Consider the following 24,618-nt stretch of genomic DNA (forward strand, 5'->3'; position numbering starts at 1 on the left):
CTAGGTCAACAAAGAGGATTTACAAAGTACCCCTGCTATCTTTGCATGTGGGACAGCCGAGCTCGAGAAAAGCACTGGAACCAGGAGTGGCCCATACGTGAGACTCTGAAGGCGGGTATGCCAAATATTGTCAACGATCCAATTGTCAGTCGAGAAAAGATCATATTTCCTCCTCTCCATATCAAGCTGGGCTTGATGAAACAGTTTATGAAGGCGTTGAATACTGACGGTGAATGCTTCCAACACATATTTTCTCTGCTCCCTGGTTTGTCCTTCGAGAAGATCAAGGCAGGTGTTTTTGATGGACCACAGATTCGTGCACTTGTGCGTGATCAAGAATTTGCCAGAAAGATGAATGACAAGGAAAGGACTGCATGGCTTTCATTTGTGGCGGTGATGGCAAACTTTCTCGGCAATAAAAAAGCTGACAACTATGAAACCCTTGTGGCGAATATGTTGTTAGCTTTTCGCGATCTTGGATGTAACATGAGTGTCAAACTCCATTACCTGTACAGTCATCTTGACAGATTCCCTGAGAACCCAGGAGCTGTAAGTGACGAGCAAGTCAAGCGGTTCCATTAGGACCTCAAGACCATGGAAGAGCGTCACCAAGGGAGATGGGACAAACATATGATGGCAGATTACTGCTGGAGCATTAAACGAGAATGCCCTGAGACAGTCCACAAACGCAAGAGCTACAAGCGGAAATTTATGCCTGAGTAGACTGCAATTGAGCTTTGCCTCCTCATAGTAGCAAATGTCTTATCTACTAATCAGTTTTATATAAATAAATTGAATTATAACTTGATATAAAATTGAATTTATATAAATAACTTTAATACATTTATACTATCTTGCATTTCCTTTTTTATACCCAGCTATATTAAAGAGTTTTATAACATATTTTATCACATATTTTTCATGATAGATTACGACGTCAATGTGATGGTGACGAAATTTTGAGATTTTTAAATACCTTGATTGCAAAAAAAGTAGAGCACTGAGAAAAAACTAACTTCAGATCTGAAATCAGGGCAAGAAATTATGTAATACCAAGTTTTTGATATAAATGCAACAAAAACTTTGTTGACTAGTGTTACTTATGCGATGGTAGAGTTACACGGCTCGGTATAAAACTCTAAAGCGTTTTATCTTTATCTCTTTGAAATATAACCTTTTGTCCGTAAATGGATATCTCCACAAGCTGTACCAGTTACACTATTCAATGTATAAACTTCTATTACATCATTCAGTCAGATTAAGACCGAACTTTAATAAAATGTTGCCGACAACAACAACAAAGCAACAGGTTATTAGCATCCAAATTGTTTTAAAATAAACGTACACATATCTCCTCTCTATACGTAACTTTATATCAGTCTCACTGCATACAAAACAATACTGGCTACTGCTTTTACTAAATGATTTTAGGTCACTCAAACATATTATGGGGCAAAATTTAATGTAATTCAAGAATTAAATTAATGGATAGTATTAGCTTTAAGACAAATGACTTTTTATAAGGGGCTATCACCCCCGTTATAGTACGGGTGTTGATAAAAGATGTCCCATATTTTTCCTGCAATTGAAACAAGATTACATAAAGATCCATCTTTGTTGAATTTATTTTTTTGCTTAAAAATATCTTGATGGGACTCCTTTAGACTTTGTTGCTGTATATAACACAGAGTAAAGACGTTAAACCAAGAAACTTTGTAACAATTAAGAAAACGTAGACATTAAGATGTAATAAAAGGTAAAGGTAAACCATAAAATAATTTTTATTACATCAAACTATATGTTATGTTGTTACGTATTATAATTTACCTTGGACGAGTCTCCAATTTGTTATTTTACGTACCTTACGTAATAAAATTTCAAATACCTGGAAATTTTAGTTTGAATTTAGAAGCCAATTAAATGTTAATACGTATCAAATTTATGATATTTGCCAAGTTTGATATACACAATTTTCATTCTATAACAATATAACTTATAATAACGGTTATTACAAACAGTTATTACAAATAATAGTTTGTATACAAAGCCTTTACAAACTCACAAATAATATTTCAGCCATCTATTTGGTTTGGAATTGAATATTTTATTGACAGTCCAGGCCCGGCATGGCCGGGTGGTTAGCGTGTTCGACTCGCAATCTGGGGTTCGCGGATTTGAATCCCTGTCACACCAAACGTGCTCGCCATTTCAGCGGGCATTATAATGTTACAATCAATCCCACTATTCGTTGGTAAAATAGTAGCCCAAGAGTTGGCGGTGGGTGATGATGGCTAGCTGCCTTTCCTCTATTCTTATACTGCTAAATTAGGGACGACTAGCGCAGATAGCCCTTGTGTAGCTTTGTGCGAAATTAAAAACAAACCAAACTAATCCAGACTAGATAAAAGATTAAGTATGGTTGGTAAGTTTGTGGAACTGTTGCATATAGATCATTATTTGCAATAACTATATGTAATAACTGTTATTATAAATTGTATTGTTGTTTGTATATTAAAATATATTTTATAAAGATAAAAATTGTTTGTCTCAATCTTGTTGGTAAATGTTATAAATTTAATACATATCAATGTTTAATTAACTTCTATTTTAAAATTAAAATTGCCTGTTATTTGAAATCATAAGACGTAACATACACAACATAATAACTCGTAGAATCGTCCGAGATAAATTGTAATATATAACATAATAAATTAGGAACCCGATTGAGATTTGAATCAGATATAAAATTCCATATAACTAAAAATTAATATTATAATTCAATTTATATTTATTATTAAGATTTTTTTCAATCGCCATTCCTCGAACAACATGAAAAATATAATAAAAGTGAGTTGCTCAAAACTGCCAAAATCGTTGAAGAAATTAAGAAATCAATGTGATCCAAAAATTGTATTGTTTAAATACTAGTCAGTGATGATTTGTTGTTTGAGGAAAGCATTAGGTGAAAACTTTATGTCTTCACTAGCTGTCCAAAGCTGATTGATAAATATAAGTTATAAATCCAGTTAAAACTCAAACAAATCGATCTGGAGCTTAGAACAGCTGTTATGACGAGCACGTTTGGTGTGACAGGATTCAAACCCTAGACCCTCAGATTACGAGTCGAGTGCCTTAACCATCTGGCCATGCCGGGTCATTTCACATACTTATTCAAGGCATCAGTAGTCTTAAATAATGGATTAACATATAATAACTTTGAATTCCTGTGAATGAGAATTAATATTAGAACTATATTCAGTTAATAATAAGCTATAATCTGAATAAAATCATTTTGCAGTACAAATTGGAGTAAATGTTCTTTATATCACTCAGATACGAGAAGAGACGATATAATAACCAAAACAGATATAGCAGAAACGTTATAAAAATGTTAAAATAAGAAAATGTGTTTTGAGTTACCCTAGCTCCAAGAACAATTATTAGTGCTGTCATATATTTCCCGCAATGATGTTTTGTCATATGACTCTTCATAAGCAGCCTAGTATATACTATCAGCATTTTCTACGTCGGCCCGTCATGGCCAGGTGGGTTAAGGCGTTCGACTTGGTATCTGAGGGTCGCAGGTTCGAATCCTCGTCGCACCAAACAGGCTCGCACTTTCAGCTGTAGGGGAGTTAAAATGGGACGTTCAATCCCAATATTCGTTGGTAAAAGAGTAGCCCAGGAGTTGGCGGTGGGTAGTCTTACACTGCTAAATTAGGGACGGCTAGCACAGATAGCCCTCGTGTAGGTCTGCTCAACAAACATTCTATTCGTCATCAACTTGCATGACACCCTATGAAACAGTACTCTTTTTATTTTTTTATGCATCGACTACCACTCCTGTTTACTGATCTTTCTCTTTGAGGATGAGAGTATGAACTTAGTTGTGAAGTACAAACTTACATATCAGATTTCAAATTCTATGAACATTATATTATTTTAATTCTATTTCTACAGTGTTTTATTTGATACATTTTATTATAACATTGTACAAGGTTTATTTAGTGCAGTTCACGGATACAAATGTGAAACCTATTTCATCTTCCATTTCAGCACTTCCCAAATTAGTATCGCCTGATTTGCAAAAATCTTATGTTGTATAGAAACTTCTCCATTCCATCTCACAAATTGCAAACACAAGCCACTGCTAACACATCTGTCGTTTTTATGTCTTGCGTGCCAAATTCCAGTTCTAGAGAAGGAATATGGTCCAAAAACTAGACATTTCTGATTTAGAATTTCCAGAAACGTGCAGCTAGATTACAGGATAGACATGGTTGTATTCATTAGCAGCAAAATGCTTTTGCCCATGAGAAGATTTCCCATTGACCATACGATGTACTTTGATAGTGAGCCATATTTGGAGACGTATTTGTACCTTTACACATAATTCATTAGCATGTAGAATGCCATTTTAAAAGAAAAACAAATTGTATTGGCTTTAAACCAGGTGTTAATTTTTATGTCGATGGAATCATCTTTGAGATTAACACAAATAATCATAAAAAACTTTCTTGAAAATTGTTAAACCAAATTAATTATCAATTATAATATATAAAAACGGTATGTAATATTGAAATTAAACAATTTAATATTGAATAAATAATTTAGTAATCATTCTAATTGCTAATGTCAGATATATAGAAATATATTAAATAAACATAAAAATACTTCAGCAAATATTTAGGTAATATCTAGTCCACAATAACGTTTATAAAAATTTAGTATAATTAAATAACGCCCCCCCCTAATGTCTACGGATTTCTATCGACAGAAACCGAATTTTGATATCCGTGGTGGGCACAGCAAAGATAACCCTTTGTGTAGCTTTGTACGTAATAAAAAACAAACAATCAAATGAGGGTATTTGAATATTGAAAATATGTGACATATATGACCTGTAGGCAACATCCCTTTTTTCAGAAGTTCTATCGAACGACAACTTAACAAAAAGCATGAAAACGGAAAATGGTGCGGTATAGATAGATATTTGGAAACAAACATATATATTAAATAGATCATCTTGAATGAAATATATATTTCTTAATTACTGTAAATTTCGAATATCTATAACCTCAACATTTTACCTGGAAGATTCTTAAAAATCCTATATATTGATAAGCATTATGTGTGATATTTTGGAATGTACGAACGTCTAAACATATAATGTACGAACGTCTAAACATATAAACGAGATATTTCTGAAATGCTGGTAGCCGTTTGCCTACCAGCGTAAGACTTTTATTAATCTTTTATATCCTGAGCTAGGAGGACATCTAAACATTTGTTTGTTATTTGTATTAATTTGAGGCATCTAATAATGTGACGGTCAGTCCCACTATTCGTTGGTAAAAGAGTAACCCAAAAGTTGGCGGTGGGTAGTGATGACTAGCTGCCTTCCCTCTAGTCTTACACTGTTAAATTAGGGACGGCTAGCGCAGATAGCCCTCGAGTAGCTTTGTGCGAAATTCAAAAAAACAAAAACAAACAAAACGTTTCAAACCAATAAACATATAACAAGATATGTGTATGAGTAAATAAGAAAAATAAGTCCAAATTCCATGTAATTCTAACGCATTAAAATGGCAGAGGTGTTTCGTCGGATACACCCAGTTTATTATGTACTTTGGTAATTTATTTGCTATATTATTATCTATTAAGATAAGTTTGAGAAACTTAGTAGTATATATTAATTTTTCCCTCTATAACATGGAGTTGTAAATTGTATCAAAGCAACACAATATACGATCTAGATTATCAAAATAATTTAATGCACACATAATACTTTTTGAGTGATTGTTTATAATGAAAGATAGTACTTTCAAAAACTTTATTAACAGTAAGATATATATTGCTCTACCATTCAAAGAGACTTTTCAGAAATATTTATTTTTTGAAAAAATCTATATTTGTTTCAAAATTACTGGGATGTGACATTTTAGCATGACTAAATGGAATCGAATATCTCAATGCCTGAACCGTGATACCACTGAACACACTCCGCACTTTCACGTGTGAGGATGTTATAAAAGTGACATATACTTTCTGTTATTTATATTATATTATATTTTAAAGAGTTCGTCTTGTTTTTAACAGCAAAGTCACATCAGGTTAACTGCTGTTTCCACCAAAGGGAATCGAAATCCTGATTTTTGCGTTGTAACTCCCTAGACTTACCGCTGTCTCAGCGGGGTGCATATAAAAAAATCAGACAAAGCTCTTATGGTAGTAAGTGCGGTTGGTAGATTGCCTTTTTTCTGGTTATTTGTTTGTTTGTTTTTTAATTTCGCGTAAAGCTACACGAGAGCTATCTGCACTAGCCGTTCCTAATTTTGCAGTGTAAGACTAGAGGGAAGGCAGCTAATCATCACCACCCACCGTCAACTCTTTGATACTCTTTTACCAACGAATAGTGGGATTGACCGTTACATTATAACGCGCCCACGGCTGAAAGATCGAGCATGTTTTAATGTGAAGGGGATTCGAACCCGCAACTCTCGGATTACGAGACGAGTGCCTTAACCATCTGAACATGCCAGGCCCACATAATAAGGAAATTCTAAGGGTGTGCACCTGAGTATTGCTTTATCCCATAACTTTATACCTATAAAAAGAGAAAATAATATGCTTCCATCTGTTACTTGGTAAAAAAATTGTTCAGGAATAATTGTTTAATAATAATTGTAACAGTTTATAAAATCAGGTTTTTAAAGTTAAAACAAGTGAAACTGTTAGAATGCATAATATTCGCGGAAATGATTATATTTAAATGTTTGTTCGTCTGTATTTCTGATTTTAAAATCGATGAAAACTTTTCTATTAAATTTTGTTAATCATCATGCAGCGAAAAAGAAAATTTAAAATGACGACACATATTTTTCGCTGTACAGGTAGTAACGGCTTTCGTTTCAAAAGATTTCAATAAATTGAAAAAGATGCAAATAATGCAAAACTTTCTTCAATCATTTTAGAAAAATCTTTACTGAATGACCTGTGCAGCTGTGAGTTTCACCAAAAAATGAAAGCAGAGGCAATTTCTAACAAAAAGAAACAAACAAATAAACAAAAACAGTATCACAAAAGGTAACAATATTTTCTACGAGGCTTAGCAATCCCTTAATAAATGTTGTTTAAGACTCATCACGGAATTAAATTGATATGTAGGAATATACACGAACTTTTATGAATTTTAAAATATTTTTATTTGCATGTTTTCCACCGTTTTACAGAGGCCTTCATTGGGCAACAACGTACTTAGCAATAAAAATTTGTTGATTGTGGAACTCTTTTAAAATAAGGTATGTAGCCAACAGTCGCAATAATAACTGATATCTGGTATTGAAATAATTATATACATAGAATTATTATGTATCTATACAAATATACTATTTGTTGTATTTTTATAAACTACTCTAGCTACTCTAGAATATAAATCGGTTTATTCGATAAAATAAACACAAGGAAAATATAAATATAAGTATTATGTAGAGAAATATGAAAGCATATTTCATACTTCAAAATAATACATTGTAAAAATTAAAGGTTTAATTTTGCATTTAAACCACACAGAGATTGTGTTTGCCTAAGTTTCTAAATATTGTCTTTGATTTTGAACTAAAAGGTAACTTCAGTGGTTTGATTAGTTGAAAGATGACTAATTATATTAATTAAATAGAGAGGTAAAAATAATTTAATTTTATTGTGTACAACGTTTCGTATAGATGTATTGTTACATAACTATCATTGTCTTATAATTTTTAAAAGAAACTCTGCATAAAAGTTTTTTTTTTAAAACACATTGTTATAAAACTGTCGAAGATTTAACACTGTTCTACCGCAAGACATTTAAAAAAATTTGTCCATAAAAGCATATTCCCAGTGACGTAAAATAACAAAAGTTTTGTAACAATAGTTATAAAAAGGCACGCATAAAAGTGTTTATAATTCATATAATATTTAAATTTGTATTCGTATTCATAGAATGCCTGAAAACAATAAGTGTCCCTTTTTAGTATTAGAACCTTTATGCCTTTGACGTGCATTTTTATATGTAAAGCGAAATTTCGATATTTTCTTTTTAAAATTGCTAAAAATTAGCCATATATTCAGGTAATACACAGATAACGCCGGGAAAGGACGGCTATTTGAAAAATAAAATAAAAGAATCGTAAAAAACTGCATGTCTGGTTACTTCTTAGAGTGTATCTTCTGTTGTGTAAAGCAAGGCAGAAATCATTATATAAAAATATTCATATTCCAAACGAACGTTCAGAACAAATTATTTACGTTGTAATTGTTGTTTGCTCAACTCGAAGTTATACAATGCCCCGAATCAATCATATGTGCTGTGATTATATTTTGTTTGAAATAATTTGTTTCATTCGTGCCATACACATGAAACATGCTCGCCTTTTCAGTCGCGGGGACGTTATAATGTGACGGTAAATCCCATTATTCCTTGTTAAAAGAGTAACCTAAGAGTTGACGGTGAGTAAGGATGACTAGCTGCCTTCCCTCTAGTCTTACACTGCAAAATTAGGAACGGCTAGCGCAGATAGCCCTCGTGTAGATTTGCATGTTATTAAAAAAAACATTTATGCCATACATTTTCTTTAGATATGAATGTATGAAAACAAGCCTTGAAGTTTTTTGAAATCGGTAGAATAATAAGAACATGAAGATGTCTGTTTAAGTTTTATGGATTCTAAATTCTCGAATAATGTCTTTGGAAACTTAGGATCACTTCAGGGCTGCAGCACTAAAATTACTATGTAGGGTCGAATCAAAATGGGGAAGCAACATTTGTTGGCATTTCAGAATCTACTCTGTTAGTTCTATTAAAAACCTTCAGAATATTTCATAATAATTAGCGAACTTGAACTGAAAAATGCGAGCAATTGTACTTTTCACCTTAACCATCTACCTGTATATTTGTGTATAATATGCTGCATGTATACTATATAGAAAACACATTACATACTATTCTAATAACGGTTTGAAAAGGATGAAAAATGGAGACAGTCTAACTGATTTTGAAATTTCAGGATACCAGAGAAGAACAAATTATTCGAATAGAAAGACTGTTAGCATTTTACATTTCGGTATACCAGTTTATTTTTAAAACAAAAAGAACTGAAAATGAAAAGTTTTATTATAACCACTAAGAACCGTGTGAAATTTGAAAGGATGACAAGGCTTTTTATTTTATATCTAACATTTTGTTCGGCCTGGATATTTCATACTTCATATATATACAAGTGTGGGAGAAGTTAAAAACTTAACTTATTTAAAAAAATATGATTGATTTAAAACTACGGAATATGAACTTATTGTGTTTTACTTAAAACGATATAAAAATTCTTAAAATATTCTACTTAAAAACCTAAAACAATGAGTCATAATGGTATGTATGAGGGCTAAAAGCATGTTTTGATACTCGAATTAAGAAAGGTATAAATAGCCCATTATGCCACCAATTTTCAACGAAACTAATGACATCTTTACGTACAATTTGAAGAAGTTTAACACTCCTCAATGAGTGTTTCAAACAGTAAATCGTATCTGAGGTTCCGAGCTCACCTATAACAGATATACGCTAGTACAGCGATAACTCTACGGATTTACAACTCTAAAATCAGGGGTTCGATTCTCTCGGCGAACTCAGCAGATAGCCCAAAGTGGCTTTGTTATAAGAAAACACACACACACTCTTCTTTCTCAGTTGTGGTGAATGAAACGGTAATTTCATTTTCAGTTCACATACGCCACAGTCAGTGTTGAAACAAGGCAATTACCTTTAAAGATGTTGGAAGAAATTACCGGCATAACATAAACAAAACATATGTTGAAACATCTTGACTCAGCATTGAATGTATATATAGTTCTAACCGATAAATGTTGTGTGAAAACTAGAAATTTTCAGAAAAAAAGAGGATATGTCTCTATTAGTTGTAGTATTTGGTATTTTCAAGCAACAGAGAACTTTACGTGTCGCATTATCCAAGCAGTTAAGTTAATGTCATTGAAACTCCAAACATACTCATTAATAATCAAAAACTGCGGACTAAATGAAGAGGAAACATCCAGAAAAACCTTCGCTTATGTGGCTAATCCTAACTCGAAAGCTGTATTAAATGATATAGCTATAACACCTATACAGCTGAAATTGTAAAACGTGCTTAGCGATATACCGCAACTCGAATTTTGGATCCTTCGATAACAACCACGCAGATAATCACTAGGCATCCTAGATCCGATAATTAGTAAGCAACACTTTAATAAAAATGTAAAGAAACAATTGTTCGACTACTTTTCTATACGTAGGAAACATTTCGAAAATAGATTAATCATATTTAATGGTACTAATAGCACAAATTGAAACTAATCAAATCCATAAGAAAAACGATTCATCGAATTATCTTCTTGAATTATCCAACACCAGCATCACAGCTGGTATGAAGGTAAAGTTAATGGCTCAAGTAAAATCAACACCAATACTAAGAGTACAAACCTCAAACACAAAACTTTAAAATAGATTGACTTCAGATCGTATGTTCCTTCAATCCACTTTTATCTGGGTTAATTTTGCGTATATTTGAAAAATATAACAAAACAAATAAAATGATTAAATATTGAATCTCAATATTTCCTGTTCAATGAGAAAAGATTGGCCTTGTGATATAAATCTCGCCAGCTTGTTTCGAATACATTTAATCTCAGAAAACAGTATCCTCTGTGGGTGCGTTACAAGAATGACAGTAAATCATTTAAACTGGATTGTATGAAGTAGAGTGCTGATGAATAATTACTATCTCCAGTCAGTAATTTAAAATTTGTAATAGCTCTAAATACTTCAGTACTTCAATCATTTATCCAACAAAATTATTAAATTTGAAATAATCTGAAACATCAATTAGTAATAATGCATATTTGTTAATAACGAAATCTACAAATTTAAATACACTTGCTCAGGTATTTTTAACTGATTCAAAATTAGGTAGTTAAAGAATTGACCACATAAATATTTTACCTTTACTCCAACAGTAGTATAAAAAGAATAGGTATCTGTATATTGGCATTATACTAATATTTTTTTCTTGTTTGTTTACTTTGCAGGCTGTCTTTATTCTCCTATGGATGACAAAATCATTTATTTTGTATTTTTATCTAAAGTAGAATATTCCGTTACATATTGCAGACGAAAATGTGTAAACTTATCAAATTATAGATACATACATAGAGAGATAATCTTATTCTTTTCTTCCAAAACAAAGTGGTATTCTTTTAGGGCATAGAAAAAGTGGGGCACACTGAATTAATTAAGAAAATTAGTAAGAAAAATAATATTTATTTCCGAATATCGTTTCGTTAAGGTTTATGTTTATCACAAAGTCTAGTATAAGTTCACCACCATATTTGTTTTTAAGTGGTACTGATACATTCAATACAATCGACTTAAAACAATCTCTTATCGCTCACACGAGATTTTACCGGGTGTATATAGTAAAACTTTAGTTTATTCTTCAAAGAGGCGAAAAATAAAACAAACACTAATAAAAAGAAACATTACTATATTTTTAACAAACACAAAAGTGTTCATTTAAATCTATTTTAATTCCCTTCTCTCTTTTATATAGAACAACTTTAAAAGCGTAAACTGGGATCCAAACATTGTATTTGTTATACTTAAATTTGATAATTCATTGATAAGTTATTTTATTGTTTGCAGTTGGGCAGTTTCATGCTTGTAGATAACAACTGGAGCCCAGCACGGCCAGGTGGGTTAAAACGTTCGACTCGTAATCCGAGGGTCGCGGGTTCGCATCCCCGTCGCGCCAAACATGCTCGCCCTTTCAGCCGTGGGCGCGTTATAATGTTACGGTCAATCCCACTATTCGTTGGTAAAAGAGCACCCCAAGTGTTGGCGGTGGGTAGTGATGACTAACTGCATTCCCTCTAGTCTTACACTGCTAAATTAGGGACGGCTAGCGCAGATAGCCCTCGAGTAGCTTTGCGCAAAATTCAAAAAACAAACAAACAGATAACAATTGTTAGATATTCTCATGTGATCCAATTTTAACTTAAATTCAAGTAGTTTCAGTTGACGATTTCTGATAAATTTGGTGAATTATTGTGAATAAATTAAGCAAAAGTTTTAATATTTACAACCGATAAAATCTAGTGTGAATTACAAAAACATAGATATTTCTATTAGCTAATTTTTTATAGCATTACTCCCTTATTTTTGTCGAAGAAGCACTAAGAATATAATAAATCAGAATAAATTGTTAAATTGTGACGATTCTAACTTTGTAACTAAAATGCCTATTCATATGAATTTATTTTTTAAATATAAAAAGAAACAAAGGATACTTTTTGAAATGCTAGGTTTTCCAATTTAAAGCATCAACAGGTCACAATATTCTTTCGTATGTCTACCCACTTTTCTTTGTTCTTGTTTTATTTCCTCTTGTGTTTAGAAAATGAATATTGAAGCATACTATTTTTTTACTTTCGTGTTACAGCCAGATTTACAAATTTGACAGTATCATTGATCTACCTAGAAAACAAAAGCCACAAATATTGTTGTGGTAATTAAAAATGGTTTATTTTCAGTAAATGTATAATTATTTGATGTGTAATTTATATAAACTGCATGTAATTTTAACATCAAAAAATTCACACATCTGAGGAAAGAAGTAGTAAAGGTATAACATAATGCAATTGGTATTCAAGTTCATTCAACACAACTATGTCTATACATTTCTTTCTCACTGAGGTATATTTTCAGTAAATAAAAGTAAACCCAGTAACTTGGAAAGGTGATCCTTTTTATTTTTTCTTTGAACATAAAATATTTTACATTTTCAAATTTCATGATTTTGCAATTACTTCACAGCCAGAACATCGTTGCTTTTCTAATATTTTATTTGGCTTTATATGGTTTACCACTTATATATACTGATGGGAGAGATATTTAAGATGATTTCTCTGTCTCTATATACCAAAGAGACCACCATAGCTCAGTGTTTAGAGCACTGGTCTTCTAAACCAGGGGTCGTGAGTTCGATCCTCACTGGTGGCTCGGGAAATAAACTTTCGGAGGAAGAAGTCGAGTGCACCTGACCCTCGTGGGTATACACATAAATATACCCAAACACCAGAGAGACCAGACAAGACGCCAAAGGTTTCTTCAGTACTTTTTCTTGGTTATGACTTCATTGGAAATGTGACAGCATCACTGTACATGTAAGAATAACATTAACTCACATAGCTAATTTAATACATTTGTATTTTTCTCCTCCTTCATATCCAGACAAACAAAAGCATTCTCTTTTGATTTCCTTACAAATACCTTAACAACAACTAATGGGTTTGCACGATACAAGCAGTGGTCTTAGATCTCTTGTGTACTTTTTATTATTAGTAGGCATATAATGTTTTAAATTGCTGATAATTATGAATCATCACTAAAATATTATGCTGCTTGTGGTCATTCGTCGTAAACTACTAATGTTTACATTTCAACATACTTAAAATTGGTTTTCTTCTCTTTGCTGAATTAATCTTCTTAAAACTGTGTGATAATACTTTATATTATATCTTTTCTCAGCTATCTAAAGATATTTTATGCGAAGGCCTTCATCGTTATGGAGCTTCGCAACACAATTATTTTATGCATAAAAAGGAGACTAATTTTATTATAATAGTATCATGTGAAACGTTCGTTCTATTCAATTGATACAAGTATTTAGTTAGACATCGTAAGTTCCTTATTTAGACTGAGAAAAACCTTAAATATTTCACTGATTAAAAGAAAATAGGTGTAAAAACATAATGTGTAGACAGATTTTACAGATAAATTTAATAGATAAAAAGTGGTAGAATTCTATTTAATTCACTTATAATTATTTAGTTTACTTTTATGATTTATGGAAATAGCTTGCTTTAATCAGAAGTTAATAGCAATGATGTCTTTGAAGATTGGAGAAAATATATATTCAAGAAATTCTATGTTTCTTTACATACAATCATTATTTATTATAGAACGTCAGTTAATATTAGTTGTAGCTCCACAGACAGAAACAGCTAACATACTCTTCATACATCTTTGTAAAATCATGCATCTTCAGTGATTATCAGAACAGGATGTCGGTCAATGAAAATAATCTTTCATTGTAGGAAAATTTGAACATATTTATTTATATTCGATTTTTACCAGTTAATGCTTTATTTCTCTGAATATTAAAATCAGTTCTTTTGATGGGTGTAAGAGTTTCAAACATGCTCAGATTTGGTAAGAAAAAATATCTTTAGTGTTACTCTTGTTCGATATGACTGACTTTCTCACAAAAACAAAAAACAAAATACGTGGATGAATTAAAAAGTAAATCAAGCACATTCGTCATTGTTCCAAATATCGTATATACCCACATATAGCACTCACTTTGTTTTCCAAAACTCTTTAAGCCTAAAATAAAATGTACACTATGAGGGAACAGCATTGTTAATGTATATTTTAAACAAAATTTTCAGTCCGAAGGCCACCTCAACGTATCTTATATTCTGTCGTAATCATCGTTTGTCGCTGTCAGATCATATGAACATGTTTGTTTTGGAATTTCGCACAAAGCTACTCGAGGGGTATCTGTGCTAGCCGTCCCTAATTTAGTAGTGTAAGGCTAGAGGGAAGGCAGCTAGTCATCACCACCCACCGCCAACTCTTGGGCTACTCTTTTACCAACGAATAGTGGGATTGACCGTTACATTATAACGTCCCCACGGCTGGGAGGGCGAGCATGTTTGGCGCGACTCGGGCGCGAACCCGCGACCCTCGGATTGCGAAGCGCACGCCTCAACGCACTAGGCCATGCCAAACCCTACACATGAACAACAAAAAAAAAAAAAGCAGCGTAAGAAAAATGTGTAAACAAAAGTCTGAACTCTTGTTACTTGTGTTTCAGGTATCAGTTTATGCATATATAACAGATTCATTTTGTCAACCATAAGAAATAGATGGCTTGTATGTTGGTATTTGTAATGATGATCAGTAAATATTTAATTTAGTTTAACTTTTTTCTATTTTAGAAGGTTTTTGCGCTGTGTAATAGCATGGCTATACTATCTTATACATTCACAGTGACATTCAATCGTAGTTATTGTCTTATGTTTTGTGTATAGGTCATTATTTAAAACACATATATACAAATTATAAATAATCTTAAGTTCAGCCTTTGTTTGTTCATTAAGTAACACGATTAATTAGTAGGCAGTGGTATTCACTATCACGGGCATGTACAATTACTAAACAATACAACAATGCACAGTTCAGTATACAAATGCCAATTAACTGTTATTATTGCTCTACGCATTATACACGGACGCAATAAGGCAAAAAATTATAGTGGATATTATAACCGGGAATTTGCGGTAAAAATAAACTTTCATCCCTTGTCGTTTGTTTGTTTTTTTTTTTTTTTTAATTTCGCACAAAGCTACTCGAGGGCTATCTGTGCTAGCCCTCCCTAATTTAGCAGTGTAAGAGGGAAGGCAGCTCGTCATCACCACCCACAGCCAACTCTTGGGCTACTCTTTTACCAACGAATAGTTGAATTGACCGTCACATTGTAACGCTTCCACGGCTGAAAGGGCTAGCATGTTTAGCGCGATGGGAATGCGAACCCGCTACCCTTAGATTATGAGTCGCATGCCTTAACACGCTAAGCCATGCCGGGCCGATTCCCTTATCGTCTTTCTAAGAATGGCTATTAATGAAGATAGTGAGGGAAGCTGAGGTTAGGTGTACATAGATTGAAGTGTCTTACTGCGAGGTTTTCACATAATTTATTTTTCACATATTGCTCTATTAGTAGACATGCATACTTTTTCCTTGACCTAACACTCTCACTGTTTCCCTGTGTGTGTATATACATATATCAAGCATAACTGTTTCAGAATCGGTTATCGTTTAAGTATAATATAAAACCTCTCTGTGAATGTGAAATGGGGAAAACCCAGCAAACAATCAACTATCTTTAATATTGGTGTTGTGTAATCAAAAGTAGCAGAACGTGTTGAGTAATATGTACAAAAGACTTTTTTTCCAATCTAGACTTTCAAGAACTACTCATAAAATAGTGTAATAATATGTTTGGTATTAAATAAACATCACTTTGTCATTCTTCATAAAACTTCAAATTGATAGACATATATATATATATATTCCTAAGGAAGTCTGATACACCCTCCTGTGGCACAACGATATGTCTGCGGACCCACACCGCTAGAAACTGTGTTTCGATACCCGTGATGAGCAGATCACAGATAAGCAATTGTATAACTTTATGCTTAATTCCCAACTTGTAAGTCTTATACAACAGTAGTATTTATGTAAGAGTGATTTTGATCCCAAATTTAGCAGTGAAATACTGGAGGGAAATATAACTAATCATCACTACCATTAGATCACTCTTTTATCAACGAATAGCGAAATTGGAAGGCTGAAAAGGGGAACATATTTTTGTGAGATGGTAATTAAAACCCGTGATCCTAAGACTGCAAATCGAACACCCTAATGATCTGGTCATGCCAGGTCAAATTGTTAAAAAGTGCAAAATGTTAAAGAGTGTAAGGAGTCAAACACATTCTTAATTAGAAGCTCAAAATCGTCGAAAAATTGATTAAAATTTGAACAGCATTGATGAAATACTCACAGTTTTTCTCCGCATTAAACGTTATCGTTACCTAAACCACGTTTATTTATTTTATGAAACATTATAAAAAACAACTCACAAACTTCAAGATAGTTTAAATAATATTTATTTCATATGCTCACGTGGATTAATAGTAAATTACAAGTTCAATTAAAAAAAACATTCTAATTATTTCCTGGTTTTTCGTTTTCTTGAAAACATGGGTAAGATATTTTATTTCATTCATTATTTTAATATCTTTCTCTTTTAATAAATCGATAAGGTAAAAAAAATTAAAATTCTTTCCAGCAACAATTCATTAGCACAGCTACAATTTTATTAAAGCGTAGTTTCAGTTATTTTTTAAATTCGTAAACATATAATTCACAAACTGGATTTAGTTCAATCAGTTTACGAGTTTCATTGTATTGAAATAACTCAAGAGCATTAAAAATTCATTACACTTACCAAATGATAAAAAATAAAATTCCTATACTTTTACTTAGAGTTTGAGTTTCCAGAAGACCTCAGTCTTTATATTTTGTAACATTATAAAAAGAAACGTGTGTTCGAAACGTTGAAACAAATTATTGGATACAATCTTTAGTAACTGCTATAGTTAAGTAAGCATCAAATTTCGGTATTGATATTATTTAACCTAGCTGCTAACGAAACTAAATAATTTCTTGCGTATTCTAATTCTTTATCTTTGAAAGAAATTTTAGATGAAACTGATCTGCTCACTTACCATTTTTGGTTCGGCAAGAACTTCCCACAGTCAAATCGTTTCCCAACAAAACTAATACACCCTTCATTGACAGAGTTAGTCATACTCCATCCAAAACGTGTCCTGAAACTAGGTCTGATACTAAATAAGCATTATGAAGAAGAATATTAACAAAGTCACCCTCAGCATCCTGAATAATAAAAGACTCGCCAGTGACAGAACCCGAATCTAAAGGCAAGATACTTCTTAACAACCATAATTTAGTCTCCCCAGTATCACGCCGAATATGTATGGGTATGAGGTTAGCAGTGTCATTTGTCAAAGACACATAACCAACAGACACGAAAAGTTCAAATTCCTCATTAACTACATTAGCCTTTTTATCAGTATCCAAATAAACAACATCGGGTGATCTGGTGCAATTGTGTCCAGATGTGGACACAAACGTTCTGGGTGTTGCCTACTTTTATTTCTTGTTTTTCAAACACCAACAATCAAACATAACATGAACAAGTTTTTCTGTTTTTGTTTTACAAAAATATCAGACTGGCTTTAGTGATCTAGACAAAGTTTTATCCTATAAGTAAGAAAATTTCGAACTAAAGAAGCTGCATTTTTAGAATATTTCCCAACTTTTATGGATAGAACATGATTTCGCTGAGAAATGATAAGTCGAATGTTTTTCCTAAATTTTCATTCAATTAACAGTGTTATTTATAATTGTAAGTTACTAATTATACACTTCCTCTTTTGACTCCTAAATAAAAGTCTATAAGGAATGATGGATTTGTTGTTGCCAGGTTTACTATAATTGAATTTTTCTCTTTTTGTTTTTCGTAAAACATCCTGTCTTTACGAATGCATCTGAGTTTTCTGTTTTAGTGTATTTTTGTGTTATGTTTTCAAGTAAAAAGAATAGATACAAAAACTTGAAAATTAAAATTGCTGAGAAAATTGTTTTAAGAACATCACTATAATCTACTTCTAAATATATCATGTATACGAGAATATATTAGCACTAAATGCAAACTATAATTTTTTTATGATATCTTAAGTGACTAAAACACTCAAACAATTAATATTTCTAAGTACACAATTTAATAGCTTCATTCGAAGATTTTCAAAAATTTGAAATACACACACTACATGTCACTCTCAAGAGTTTAAACCGTATAAACCAATGCCATTCATCATGTGACTCAGAACTACTAGTTAATTTATATACCAAACATAATGATCACACAATCTATGTACTTTCCGACTTCTCAACTCTCCATCCTTATCGAAAACATAAATATTTTAATATGTTCTATTAGTTCTATAGAATCTTTAACATTTCTAGCTACCGCATCATTCCAAATAGCCAAAATAACAGTTCTTTTATAACCGAATAATATGACCAGTACTTACATGTTCAGCTAGTGCAGAGTTTTTTCTATTACTTTCAACATTTCTTTTGTGTTCGATTATTGTATATTCTAAGTTTCTTTTAGTCTGCCTAAAGTATACAAATCATATTTACTTTCAAATTTGTGTATATATTTTCTCTTTTCCATTAATCACATTTTTAGTTTTAGTTAATACCTAACTAGTTTTATTCAAACGCTTCTAAATCGGAATAAGATTGTTATTAAAAATTAAATGAAATATAAAATCTTCAATATTGATTGAATATCCTTCTTTTCTTTGCACGAAAAGTGCTCAAAGTTGAACAAACAATGCGGTTTGTCTCACTAATGAAATAAGATTTCCTCTAAGCGTTTTATTAGTGCTAAAAGTGTAGTTACAGTTTGGCTGCTAATTTTGATTTCATTCCTTTACGTTTAACGCTCAATCATTTTTTTGGAATACCTTTCTCTAAGTACCCGAGCCGTCCATAATTTAACAGTGAAAGACTAGTTGGCTCAGCACGGTCAGATGGTTAGGGCGCTTGACTCGTAACCTGAGGGTTGGGAGTTCGAACCCCCGTCACACCAATATGCTTGCCATTTCAGCGATGGGAGCGTTATAAGGTGACGATCAACCCCACTATTTGCTGGCAAAAGAGTAGACCAAGAGTTAGCGGTGGGTGGTGAAGACTAGCTGCCTTCCCTCTAGTTTTATACTGCTAACTTAAGGATGGCTAGCGCAACAAGCCCTTGTGTAATTTTGGGTGAAATTAAAAAACGAAAACAAACAAACAAAAGACTACAAGGAAGGCAGCTAGTTATCACCACCAACCAACAGTTCTTAATAAACTTTTTTACCAATAAATAGTGGAAATGATTGACACATTATAACGCCTCCTCATACAGTTATAGGACGAGTATGTTTGGTGGAACAGGTATCTGACCCTCGACCCTCATAGTCAAGCTTCTTGACCACCTGGCGACACACGGTCATCTGAATAAAACGTTTTATAACAGTTATGGAATGTTGGCAATTGATTATTTTTGTCATTACAACTTTGTGTTTCAAATACAGTGAAAATAGTATAAAAATAGTAAAGTATATAATTTACACTTCACAACAATTTTTTTTAAAGTTTTGCTTCCTGAAAAGTTTTTGCTGATTGTGACAGGTACCTGGTGGGTATGCACAAATATAGTTTTGGTTTTATTTCAACACGTAGGAACTCTGAGAAATAAACAGTTAACTATTTACTGGTAATAACGTATTTAATTGCATTTATGTTTCTAATACGCTATTAAGTTCAACATAATTAAAAGTGTTTTGCTCCTGATTTACGTTTGTATTCAATGTCCGGTGCATCACGTTGCAGTGTCCAACAGTAGTCAGCAAGCATTGACGGATTCCAGTTGCCCTGATATCGTTTTTCCATTGTAGCAATGTCCTGGTGAAACTAAAGATTTCGATGAAATGGTACGTAATTGGAAAATGTGGATGTGATTTTCATGATCAGCAGCCAAAAATCTATAAGGGACACCCAACAGTGTTCAAGAAGCAAAAACTTTGTGATGCAGTGTTTTAGATGCAATGTATTGAAAAGAGACAAATTATATAGAGTTTCAAATTTCCAAGTAAAAGTGTTACTTGTTACAGAAAGTAAAATTATTAGATTAAAAGATATATTTTATGTGAATCCGTAAAATTTACATTTAACACACTACTGTTTAAGTTGAAAGTACTTTGAAATATCAATATTTAATAATATAAATTACCATCAATTTCCAAACAGCATAATATGTATACAATATCAAAATATCCAATTAAAAATAAATATCACAGATATCTATGAAAGTAACACTGTGAAACTTGTTGGTAAACCGATAGAGTCATTGAAAATGCCTTTCTTTATGTTACACTAACTAATTTTTTTTATATTATCCGGCAAATATGTATATATATATAATGTTTGATAGCATGGTTTATAATTTGTGATACCAAAGGTCAACACGTGTAATGTGAAGCATTGCAATTGTCAACGCGATCGTCTGGAGCCGCAATTAAACATGACTGAATTTCGACAATAACCACAGGTCGTATAATTATAGTATGTAATGACAGGTTCTCATGATATAACGTCTAAACATTCGCTGTCTCAGGACGTTCACTCAATTTTAGCATTCACTATTGTGTAACTGATTCTTAAGGATATGTCTTCAACACCAGGGTCAGATTGTATAATATGATTATGTCTTCAACAAAAGTGGGCACTTTGAATGAGGTCATATTTTTGAGTCATTATTATTAGAGAACACATTCCTAACATTGATCTTTTATCATATTATTTTATTATATTTATATTTTTGCATTTATAATTAACTATAAATGAAACTGTCTGGGATACTTTGACAATAAAAAACGGATTTTGTATATCACTGAGCTTAACAGTTAATTATACACATTTATTATTCATGCATTCTACATAACAATACAGACAGCTAGATATAAGTTCATGTATTTTTTAATATTTGATGGTAAGTCAAAATTAATTCCTGTTGTTGTCAGAGCTCATAATTTGTGTTTTCAATCTAGAACTCACATATTTGTTACATGTTTACAAATATAACTCACTAAGATCCATAAATAATCTAACATTTTAAAAGTGTAAATGTATAGATATAACAGTTTTAGTTTTTACATTTTAAGCATGAATGAAATTATTATAATGTTTAGTAATGTTCATTGTAGGAATAAAAATACGTTAAAGTCGTATCACATTATCACATGAATTTACTTAAGGAATAAAAAAATCAGAGATGAGAGAATATTATTCACTTTTAAAGTAGTTTTGTAATCGTCATTAAAAAACAGTAGTTTGATGGTAAATAGGTATACAACACTGAACACATTGTCACTTCAGAGCTATTTCTGTCACTTCCTTTCGATGTCATATATCTCATCTACAGATTAAAACATCCGTCTTCATGCACTTGTAGAATAAACACTTATATAATTTTTCCTTTCAAAGGATGCAGTTGCAACCTTGCAAGTTTGTTACACTAATATTTGTTGGATTTTTTTTTCCATCAGAATTACAATATTCACAATATTTTGGACTTTGCATGTTCTCGATCAAATCCACCAATATTTTTATTTCATACAAAAATTGGTTACACTTAATACAGAAAATATCTAATTTATTTTTGCACTTATTTTTAATAAGCTCCAACTTTGAACATGAACAGTTTCAATGCTGATACTAGTGTCATAATATCAATGTATTAAAGCTAAATTTTTCTTCGGATTGTGTACACCTCAAGTCACTATTAAATCAGTGTACGCAGAACACAAATGCTGAACGCTCACGTGAAGATGAATTTAGAAGCAATGAGGTAGTGAGTTGAAGTAGGATAAAGTTATTTAGTATACTGCAGCAGCCAATATCTGGAACCTGTCCTGCAGAGGTACAGAAAGCTATACCTTCAGTAAAGTTCTTCATAAAAAATATTAGAATTTGACAAATCTTCTTTGTAATTGTCTATCTATATTGTGACATCAGAACTCTGGTTAGAGATTTGATGGCGTAAATTTCTAAATTCATGCTGCTTGTTTTATATATGTATCAAATCTAGAGAAAAGACCATGCAGTGAAGAAATGGTCTATGTTCGGCATATATGCATGTTGAGCTGATCATTAACTAATTCTTGAGATTTGTTTGCAATATTACTGTTTTGCTTGAAGATTTGATTCTTAATGAAATAAACTGAGGTAATGGTAGACAGGACTTTTTGTCTAACCCCTTTCTCTAAGTGAGAAAATGAGAACAAAATGAGACCATGTGGATACTGTTGAAAGAAATCTATGAGCCCAAATATCGATTATTTTTAAATTATTCAAAACAGATGTATTAGCTACATTATAAATCATAAATGATGACAAATAAGAGATTTATCGGTCATTTATATAATTATTCTGAAAAATATTTTAACATTTAAAAATAACGAATATCTTTATTATATCTTTTATAAGTGTTGCTCTTCAAAACATATGCAATACATAATTATATTAGGTTTTACGAAATTATAATATGGTAAACACAGATCACAAATAGAAATTCATTTCTTAATGAAATAAATAATTACACATTATAAGTAGAAAGTTTGATGTCACTTTTCACGTTGCTACAGTTAGCAACCTATAAGAGCACTAATACACAGACAGAGAAACTGGCAATGTTAGGATGACTCATATTGTTCAATAAAATAGTATTTTAAATACCTCCTCAATAAGTCATCCTATCGTGATAAAATTTCAAACATAATATTTGCTCTTTTAAGAGTATTATTAACTGACTTTTATATTTCTAGGGTAAGCAATAGTATTACTACCCCTTGAAGTTTATGTTCCTTTTAAAAGCTTAAGAACTTGATGGTCTAAACAATAATGGATGGGCATTGGATGACTGCAACGTGTAGTATACTCAATGCTTTGTGTGGTATACAAATTGTGCCTTTAGGAATCCAATTCTTATATTAAGTATAAAGTTAAGAAGTTAAAGAAATTACTGCATGTAATATTAAATTTTATTGCACAAATTCTCATAAAACACTAACTTTCATTCAGCAGAGGGAGTGCCACAAATCAAGTAATGAAAAACATTTTATAAATGTAATATATTGTAAAGATGGCAATCCTAAACAAAAAATGCAAACAGTAATATAGGAATAATGTCATGGTCATGTTAGGATTGGGACCAATGTTGTGCAAGTCAAGTTAAACATGTTTTTATTATTAGCAGCGTATACAGACTCTCACTACAAAGTCAAACTATTCAACCGAACTAGTAATTGTTTTGTAATTCGAAGTTACTTGAGCTTCTGGTCCCTATCAAAAGAAATGGAATACTACTAAACTACTAATGTTTTTACCAATCCAAGTAGTAGAAGAAATACTTGTGTCTTGAAATTAAATGTTTACCTTCTTTCTTCATATAATATATTATCATTAACTCGTTATGAATTGAATCTCCAATCCACTTCTATATAAATTCAAATTTAATATGCATCAATATTATACTAGACTATTAATGCCTTGAACAGTTAAAAAATAAGTGGTATTTACCACAATATTCAGTTGTTAAGTTGTTGCAGGTTTTATGGCAAAAGATTACAAAGTAGGGTACCTTGTAAAGAACCCAAATTTGAATTGTAGCATTGTAAGCACAAAAGTTTGCAGCTAATGCACTGAGGAGCCAGTGGTTCAGAACTTCCCATATTATGGAAGTGCGAAACGTGCGACACCTTTCTCCAATTCAATAAAATTAAAATTAACATGCCATATTTCCTTCAATTAATGCTCCCTTTTTAAATTTCGCCATAACGGTATTTATATAAAGCTTACCTTTTGCAACAGTAATAGTAATCCAACATATAATCATGGAGACTCTGGCCCCTCTATTCATCAACTGCTACAGGTTTAAGTTTGAATGTCACAATGTAATATCTTTTACGACAAGTCTTGGCGACCACTGGCAATAAAATACCAAATGAAACTGAATCGCAGAAATCAGCAATCTATACTGATAATTTATAAATATTACGTAGATTACGATTTTCTAGTCTTTTGTTCGCCGCAGTAACAAACTTGAAAAACGTGTTGGTGATACCAGTGATAGAAAATTACATAGTACATGGCAGAACTAATTCACAGAAGTTTATAACTCTTACAAACAATAAATACTTAATTTATTCCGATAGTGACTACTGATCTTTATTACAAAGCTGGAAATAATTAGTTTGTATTTACTACAA

General features: G+C 31.9%; 1 long non-coding RNA gene and 1 other non-coding gene across 2 annotated transcripts in view; one reads left to right on the plus strand and one right to left on the minus strand.

The window, feature by feature from the left end:
* Nucleotides 1–24,412, minus strand: part of LOC143252835 (uncharacterized) — a 42,260-nt gene extending 17,848 nt beyond the window's left edge. The window contains exon 1 of the long non-coding RNA XR_013029193.1: nt 24,209–24,412. This is a non-coding gene — a long non-coding RNA (uncharacterized LOC143252835). The remainder of the gene's footprint in view (nt 1–24,208) is intronic.
* TRNAR-UCU (transfer RNA arginine (anticodon UCU)) lies at nt 13,015–13,087 on the plus strand. The gene has a single exon. It is a non-coding gene; the product is annotated as a tRNA-Arg (tRNA).
* Nucleotides 24,413–24,618: the final 206 nt, after the last annotated feature.

This window comes from Tachypleus tridentatus, chromosome 6 (assembly GCF_004210375.1).
Source record: "Tachypleus tridentatus isolate NWPU-2018 chromosome 6, ASM421037v1, whole genome shotgun sequence".
In the NCBI taxonomy this organism is placed as follows: domain Eukaryota; kingdom Metazoa; phylum Arthropoda; class Merostomata; order Xiphosura; family Limulidae; genus Tachypleus; species Tachypleus tridentatus.